This window comes from Penaeus monodon, chromosome 6, assembly GCF_015228065.2.
Source record: "Penaeus monodon isolate SGIC_2016 chromosome 6, NSTDA_Pmon_1, whole genome shotgun sequence".
NCBI lineage: Eukaryota > Metazoa > Arthropoda > Malacostraca > Decapoda > Penaeidae > Penaeus > Penaeus monodon.
This window is the reverse complement of record NC_051391.1, coordinates 13,576,852-13,586,435: the sequence shown is the minus strand read 5'-3', so window position 1 is coordinate 13,586,435 and position 9,584 is coordinate 13,576,852. Positions and strand designations below refer to the sequence as shown.

General features: G+C 39.2%; 1 pseudogene; it reads left to right on the top strand.

Annotated features, from left to right (window-relative positions):
- The window catches only part of LOC119574249, a 9,891-nt pseudogene extending 2,569 nt beyond the window's left edge, over positions 1–7,322 (top strand).
- The last annotated feature ends 2,262 nt before the right edge of the window (positions 7,323–9,584 follow it).

The window sequence follows — 9,584 nt, the reverse complement described above, 5'->3', positions numbered from 1 at the left end:
TACTCTTTGTTTTTCAGATATGTAATACTTACAAGAGAAACATTTGCTTTTTTGCAACATTTATCGTACATTCAGATAATTCTGGATTAAAAAAAGAAAGACAAAAAAGGTATATATATATATATATATATATATATATATATATATATATATATATATATATATATATATATATATATATACTCAAAGAACAATTTATGAAGTTTTTTTGTTAAAACTATTTTATCTGAGTAAAACAGCAGTAATAATTCTTTTTGTCATCTTTCAGACATGTGGGAAGCTATACCCTGTCAGATTAAATGATAAAGTGGAGAAAGCAGTATTTGGTACCAGTGATAACAGCACCAGTGCACAGAGAGGACCTAAACATGCTTTGGTTATGTGTGATACAGGACTCATTGTCGGTGTCAAAGCAAGGGAACCTGGTGTGGTTTTCTCCTTGTGCCATATTGCAGAGCCACCAGTATGGTGTGGTACTCTAAAGGGTATGTCTTACACATACTGGTATGTTAGAATATATGACCTACTTATTGCTTCCTTTATGTTTATTTCAGAAGTACCATCATTAATTATAGCTAAAGAATATTGTAGTCTATCAACTGGTGAATGAAAATATACGAAATGGCAAATCTTTCTGATCTGAAAAACAATGTCACCAGTTTGTTCTTCTTAATAGGATGGAAACCATTATGGATACTGACTCTTTTCCTGCCCCCTGTGACCAGGAGCACAGGGTATATTACAGAAAATTGAATAATGCAAAATATGAAAAAATGACAACTAACATAATGTCACTTCTTGTGATTGTTAATGTACAGAAATGTAAACTGCCTAGAGAGATAATATGGAGTCTACTCAATTAAATCAGTCTATTACCATCTTAATACTTCATAACAAACATCAAATATATATTGAAGTTAGAAAATGCCAAAAAAGCAAAAAGCACTTATGAAGGGGAGGCAAGGTGTCTTGATACTCCACATGAGTGTTCCTGTGGACTGGACCTAAAAGCCACACACCCAAGTGAGTCACCACTCAAATAAGCCTAATGCCCAGATCCAACGGGTTAATAGTATTCAAAAAAGAAATAAAAAAAAAACAAGGAAGAGGGATATCAGGTGAGGTCACATAAGGCCTACTAATTATTTGTAGCTAATCACTTGCCATTGGTGTGCAGTGTAGACTAAACATAGTGGACAGTACATGTGCCTGTTGCCAATAGATTAAGATATTTAAAGAAATGTATTTTGCATTGGTAACTACTGGATAATTTTTAGAAATTATTCATGATTGATTGTTAAGATTGCATGTATTTTTTCATAAATACTTTGTACAGAATGGAAACTTGTTGACAAGCTCTTGGATATGGTATCTTGGTACATCCAGTATAAAGTATAGTTATACAAGCCAAGTAACAGTATCCCATGTTTGGGATATTGAAAAGAGAACAAATTAAATATGAAGGTTTCTGCATATTAAATTCATATTTATTGTATGAAATTGCTTTTTCTCTACTTATTTATAATTTCCCCCCCAATCCCTTGCCCGTTGTTGTCGTGGGGGGGCTTAGGAGGCGGAGACTGGGACCCAATGATGGGGAACTCCCCAACCTTGGGACTCAGCCCTCGACTCAACTAATTTTGCATGGTCTTTATTTTCCTTCCCACTTTTCGTTTCTGTCCCTTCACCAAACCCTTCTGCTATCCACCTCCTAGGGTGTGAGAGCCGTGCTGAAAGGATGAAAGGGTGACTTTGTGCCAGTCCTGAACGGCCTGAGGGAGCCATGGGCACGGTATTCCCCTGATTTAGTTATCTAGCCCTTACCCCTCAAGGGGACCCTGAGGGGTGGACTGTTTTTATCCCCAACATAATCCAGGCCTACCATGGCCAGTAATGAAAACTTTTCCCCACTATTAGGGGCAATGAGGCTTGCCCCTTTATCAAATAGCCCCAACGATGTAAACCCACCAGATTCCCTGACCCCAGGCTCTCCTTTGACCACGGCTCCGAACACTGCAATAACTACCCCCTCATCAATACCTACTAGTACAGTAGCCAACAATCAACCCTTACGGAACATTTCCACTCTCCCAGCAATCTCAACTTCAACACCTCTACCCCCACAACCTCCAACATCAACCACCCCATCCTCCCTTATTAATACCTTACAGCCTTATTGCCCACCCCCCCATAACACTACCTCCCTTAACACTACTCCATCTTCGTCACGCCCCCGCCCTTCGACTACCCCTATCTCTACAACAATTTTGAATACCCTCTTCAGCGTAGCCAAATGGGACCGATTTTTCGTGATCCCTCCCACAGCTCCCTACTCTGACAACACCCTTCTCTTCCAACAATGTCTCCAAAAACAAGTTGTTAAAGTCTCTTTCCGTAGCCGACCCGACCGCTCCCGTCTTGTCACAGTAACATCCGAAAACCAAGCTATAGCATTAACAAAACTAACAGACCTATATGGTAACCCCATCCTTGCAGAACCCCATCCAACTCTCAATACTTGCACCAGAACTGTTTCAATCTCCCCAGCAAATTGCCCAATCTATGACAAAGAGTGGTCAGATTGTGGAGAAGATCTACTTGCCTGTCTCACAGACTATGATGCAACATCAGTACAATGCTACTCCATTCCCCCCAGAGGTCATCGAAAGAAACCCACTAACATAGCCAAAATTACCTTCCGTAGGCATGACCTTCCCTTTAACGTCTACATAGGAGGAGAATCCCTCCCTGTTCGTCCATACCAACCCCTCCACGTCAGTGCCAAAATTGTTGGCGTCTAGGACACCCAGCCAAACATTGCCGTTCCACAGCCAGATGCCCACTATGTGCCCAACCTGGCCATACCCGATCTAACTGCCCTGCACAATCACGCACATGTGCCAACTGTGGCGGCCCCCATAATGTATTTTATAGGGGTTGTCCCACCTATAAATTTGAGTCTGAGGTAGCAACTCTCAGATTCAAACTTGGACTCACACTACGTGAAGCCAGACAAGAAGCACGTCGACGTGGTTTCTCCCTTACTCCTTACTCCAGTAATACTGCTCATTCTACCAATTCTCCTACCCCCCCCCCTACATCTAACCCCCCCTCTTCTACCTCCTACCTTCCCCAGTCAAACTCTTTTGCCATCCTAAATCCAGACACTCCAATCTCTACTACAGATACTTCAATCACCACTACAATCCCAACACCTTCCCCTCTCCCTCCTCGCACTACCGTTACAGACAGAACAAACGTTCCACCCCCTCTTCCCCTACCACACAATCACCTCCACCTTCCTTTGCTCCTATGCTTGAGACACCAGTCCTCTCTTCCCCCCCTCACAAGAAATCCTTTATCTCCCAGAACTCCCGAACCAATTCAGAAGAAGAAACCATTGAAAATATTCAAGATTACCTAATGAAAACTGACACTCAACCTCCAAATCTTACAACTCCTGCTCCTTCCACACTCCAAGTAACTGCTGTTATCCATCCTCCTCCTAATGATATCCCCCCTACACCCTATCCTCCTACCCCCTCCCAACACAGCCCATCCCCCCCGACCCCAACCCCGCCCACATTAACCCTCCCACCATCCCCTCTATCCCTTCCACTCCCTCCTTATGCACGTGAATCCCTTATGTAACTCATTAACTTTCATAAAGTCAATACACACCACCAGACACTCCAATCCCACACATCCTACTGCCGTGCCCACGTTTTGAAACAACTCATACCTCTGCTTTCCCCCCACCTATCCCCCCTTCACCAACCTCCCAACCTATCAGACATCCTTACAGAATCCCACACTTTTTGCTTCAACAACCTATTCTCTTTCCTCAAACGCATACATATTCTTCATCTAATCTAACTCCTTACCATACCCGACCCTAACCCTTTCACTCACCAATTCCTTTGCCCAGCTTAGACAACTAATCACTAACTCAATCACCCTTCCCTAACATTAACTATAGTGCTACATGACCTTAGATGTCTAGCACATTTATCTTGCTTTTAACCATTAACCATTAACCATTATTTATAATTTATTTAAATTACATTTAACAGTATTAATCTTCCTTTACAAGTTAAGGAAAATATATGTGTCCCATAATACTATAGTCTCTTTTCCAGATTTTAAGGATATATGGAATTTAAAAAAATATCAGGAAAAATAATGGTACAATGAGTTATGATAATTACCAAGTAACTTATCTTTGGTTCTCAAAAAGAGTCATAATAATTTATGATATTTCTAACCATTTTTGTAAAATTCTGATCAAAAATTGAATTATCATCTAGTTGCAATTGATATTGTGCAAGTAGACCAGAGTTTCGAGAACTTTTTGCATAAACATTGTACAGTAATTATATTACATACATATGTAGGGATAATTCATTATTATATAGGGTTTACTATAAAAATGACTGGAGGTTAATGGAAAACGGTTATTATTATTATTAAAGGAAAAATTTGTTGTGTGGGGAAATTTGATAATGTATAATGAGTGAATATTAAAGCTTTTTAGCTTTCGTATTTTATACACACGCACACGCACACGCACACGCACACGCACACGCACACATACACACACACACATATATATATATAGATATAGATATATAGATATGTATAGATATATAGATATATGTGTGTGTGTGTATATGCATATGTATATGTATATGTATATGTGTGTATATATGTATATGTATATACTTTATATAAGGCCGCGGTGGCCGAATGGTTAGAGCGTCGGACTGTCACGACGGCAATCTGAGTTCAAGGGTTCGAGTCACCGGCCGGCGTGTTGTTCCCTTGGGCAAGGAACTTCACCTCGAATGCCTACCAAGCCACTGGGTGGCCAAAGCCAGCCCAAGTCAGTGCTGGTCCTAAGCCCGGATAAAATAGAGAGAATGATTACCTAAAAAAAAAGAAAAAAAAAAAAAGGTAACACCGGCACTCTCCGTGGAAAGGAACTGGGGACCCTACCACGTACTCACTCCAAGAGCATCACAACATGAAAACTACAATTAAGTATCATGCTGTGACCACGGCGGCTCAGACATGAACCTACCGTTAAAAGAAGAAGATACTGTATATGTATATACTGTATATGTGTATATGTATAGGTATATGCATATGCATATGCATATGCATATGCATATGCATATGCATATGCATATACATATACATATACATATACATGTACATGTACATGTACATGTACATGTACATGTACATATACATTATATATATATATATATATATATATATATATATATATATATATATATATATATATTATATATATATATACATACACACACATTTACACATTTACACACACACACACACACACACACACACACACACACACACACACACACACACACACACACACAAAACACACATATACACACACACACCCATATACACACACACACCCATATACACACACACACCCATATACACACACACACCCATAACACACACACACACATATACACACACACACACATATACACACACACATATACACACACACATATACACACACACATATACACACACACATATACACACACACATATACACACACACATATATCACACACACACACACACACACACACACACACACACACACACACACACACACACACACACACACACACACACACACACACATATATTTATTTAGTTATTTAGTTATTTATATATATGTATGTACAAATATATGTTTATATACATACATGTATCATATATTCCTATATATATATATATTTTTTTCTTTTTAGCTGGTGATACTGTGCTGCTTGTTGTAGTTGGCAAAAGTGGAACTGTCTACACTGGTCAGGCAAGTGACTCATCAGAAGTTTCATGGTTTACCAAATCCCTCCCATATATGGTGCTGAGTTGCTGTGCCCATAATGATGCACTTGTTCTCTGTGATGGATTCAGTTCTTGGATATGCCATCTCTCTCTTGATTCAAGACAGTTTCCAGAGTTTAGACATCATAAACTACCATATGTGGGCATCATTAGAATTATGGAAAGGGATAAGGACACCGTGGAGTTGGCAGCATGCGATGGGCGAAAATATAATGTCACTTGGACTTCATTGATTTCCAAGAGCAAAGGAGAAGAGGTAAAAAGTGATACTAAATCCAAAAATGACAGTGCCCCATCAACTATCAAGGAAACTATGATGGGGATCAAGAAATGTTCTGAGACAATGGAAGTGGAATGCAAACATATTCACAGTCTAAATCTGTACATAAAACAGTTGAATATATTATCATTCCTTTTAACTGATTCAAAAGAATGTATGTTTTCAGCAAGTGTTAGAGTTGAGCAACAAACTACAGGGCAGGTGGTATCTTACAGTGCTTTGATTGAATTTACAAACAAGAAAATGGGATTTGAATTAGAGGGTAAATGGTGGACACTGTGTATCTCTGTTCCAACACACAGTGGCAGGCATTATGAATTAGTCAGACTTGATAGTCACTCTTTCACACCAAGCTGCATTGTTACAGTCCCTTTGCATGAAGTGGATTGTAATCAAAATGTGACTGTTACAATGAAGTGTTACCTTGTATTAGATCATTTTGATATGTCTCGTCCTCTGTGTCAAGTTACCAGTCTGTGAAGCAGAGGTTGATAATACATTTCCTTACTTCTCATCGAGTACTGAATAAAGGAATCTTGTCCTCCCCAGGCTTTACTGAATCTCTTGAGAAGTTGTCAAAAGGAAGACTAAGTAATCCAGCTGAAAAAATACAAAGCAAAGTATCTTCTCTGCCTTGTAAAGTGGCCACTTCATTTACCTCTGATGAGAGAAATGTTTCTTTAATCAAGAACATCTTCAGCACACTTGGTTGTGCAATTTCCCTTAGCCCTAAAACAGAGCAAGTAAGGCTTTGGTACCATGAGTTACCGCTTGATATATACCTGAGCCAACAAAGTGGTAAGTATTAGTAACTTTTGAGGGAACAAAGGTTCTTTGGTTTTGTCTGCAAAATTAGCAGTAGAGAGCAGAGTAGTAAAGCAGAGATCACTTATAGTAAATTAAAATTACCACCATCAGTTCTTAGACAGGCTAGGAATCACACAGGATTTTCAATTTGAGTCCTGCAAGGCTGTTACCCCTAAAGCTGTCATTCATCTACATCATATGACGACAAATGTAATGTCACTTCTACCATTATAACTGGTAAAAAATACTTATTACTTAATTTGATTGTTTATTATGTACAAAAAGAGACACTTTCAAATACAAGTTAAAAAATTATGAATAAAGTTTTTGATATGTTATTATTTATTAATACTCCTAATTTAGTTGTGACATCTTTATGGTCTTTTTACAGTTTAGGCACTTTTACTGATACCAATACTATTGCCTCGATGTTTGCTGTCAACTCTATCCATTCTGAATCTTCCACCCAGGTCATTACTCAACCTATAGAATACACACCTCCCTCAACGTCTTCTACTCCATCTTCTGCTGCACAGTCTTCTTCATTGTCTTCTTCATTGTCTACCCCCACCCCCCTTATTACTACTCTTCATCTTTATTGTCCTCCCAATAGTACTACCTCTCTCCATATCACCCCATCTTCCTCCTGCCCTTGTCCTTCTACTGCTTCCACCTCTGCAAACCTTTTGAGTACACTTTTTGGCCCAGCCAAGTGGGATCAATTCCCTGTGATTCCCCCTACAGCCCAATACCCTTCTTTTCCAACAATGTCTCCAAAAACAAGTAGGCAAAATGCCCACTACTCTGCCTAATCATACACATGTGCCAGTTGTGTTGGTTCCCATTATGTATTTTAGAGAAATTGCCCTGCCTACAAGCTCGAATCTGATGTAGCAGTTCTCATATTCAAACTATGCCTTACTCTATGTGAGGCCAGACAAGAAGCACATGGAAGAGGTTTTTCTCTTTCTACCTATTCGAAAACTGTACTTCGCGCTGCTCCCCCCCATCTTCTCAAGAAATCTCAGCATCTCTCCCAGCATCTCTTCCTTCTACCCTGAACCAACCTATCTCTACTACCGCTCTCCCCCAGTCAAATTCCTTTTCCAGTCTCAATCCAGATACTCCAATGTCTACCACTACCCCGGGCCCTACCCCTCCCCTTCTTCTCACTCTACCTGTTGCACCAGATAACCTAAATGTTCCACTCCATCTACCACATCCTCTCCTACCCCCACCTCTTCCTATGCTCCTTGGACATCTGTTCCCTCTTCTCCTCCACATAAGAAAACCTTTGTTTCTCAGCCCTCCTAACCCAACTCCTCTCCAGAAACTCTTGAAGACACCCTAAAGTTCATAAACATGACCCAAGAGAATGATCCACTCCCATTCACCCTCTAATTCCTTTAGTCGCTCTACAGTCAAAGTATCTACTGATATCCATCCTCCTCCTCCTCAAGTTCCCCCTACCTATCTTCCTCCCACTCTCCCAAAAAACACCCATCCTCTCCTCCATTTGCATCACCAATCCCTCTTCCCCATTATCCTTACCACCCACACTTATATGCTCACTTGACTCCCTTAAGTTACAACAATGTCCTTCTGTGGATCCTTCCCTTCCTGACACTCTTCCCAATACTTTACCACCATCCCCTGTTCCCTTATTTCGTTCTCAGGATTCATCTCTTACTTCCACAACTATCATTTCTTACTGTATTACCATCTGATTGATTCATAATAACTCTTTAGCAGTTTTCCCATACATTGTTACTCTCCCTTCCTCAGACACATACTGTCCATTGATCTGATCACACATCTTATCTTGATCATTAATTCATTTCCACCCTTTTTTGCCACAATACTTTACCATAGTGCTACATGACCTTTGATGTCTAGCGCATTATTTATTCTAACCATTAACGATTGTACCTCAGCCCTTGCCTTACTGAACCAAAAAAATTTACCTGGGGGCTTTATCCCCAAGCTGCACCCTATCGCCGTGTTTTGTATATGCTGCTGATAACCTTAGATGTTAATTTAGCAGAAAATTTTCAATAAATATGAATGATATAGAAAATTTAGCAGCTTAGATTTTTGCTTCCTTAAAAATATCTTAAACATTTGATAGGTGATGCAAACGGGGTAGGCATCTTTTCAAAAATTATTATGTTCAGTTTGACATTATGATAAACTTGGGCATTGTCCTGGCAGTGTTAACTGGTCAATAATTCAGCCAAAATGCTAACACAAGACTCTTACCAGATTAACTTGGTCTACCCACTCTCTCAAGCAGCATCCTACTAGTAAGTGGTAATACACTTCACAGGAAGCTTGTTTTTACCTTACTCCATACCTGATTGACTAAATTGCTGGCTTCTGAACGTGTCCAGATCATGGAAAGGGAAACTGTGACCTATTAACCCTTTTTCCACCTTATATGTTGCAAATTTTAATAGTTCACTTTACAGAAATGTTGAATGTAAAAGACCTACAATTATTATTACTATTATATTATTTTATTATTATTATTATTATTTATTATTATTATTATTATTATTATTATTATTATTATTATTATTATTATTATTATTATTATTATT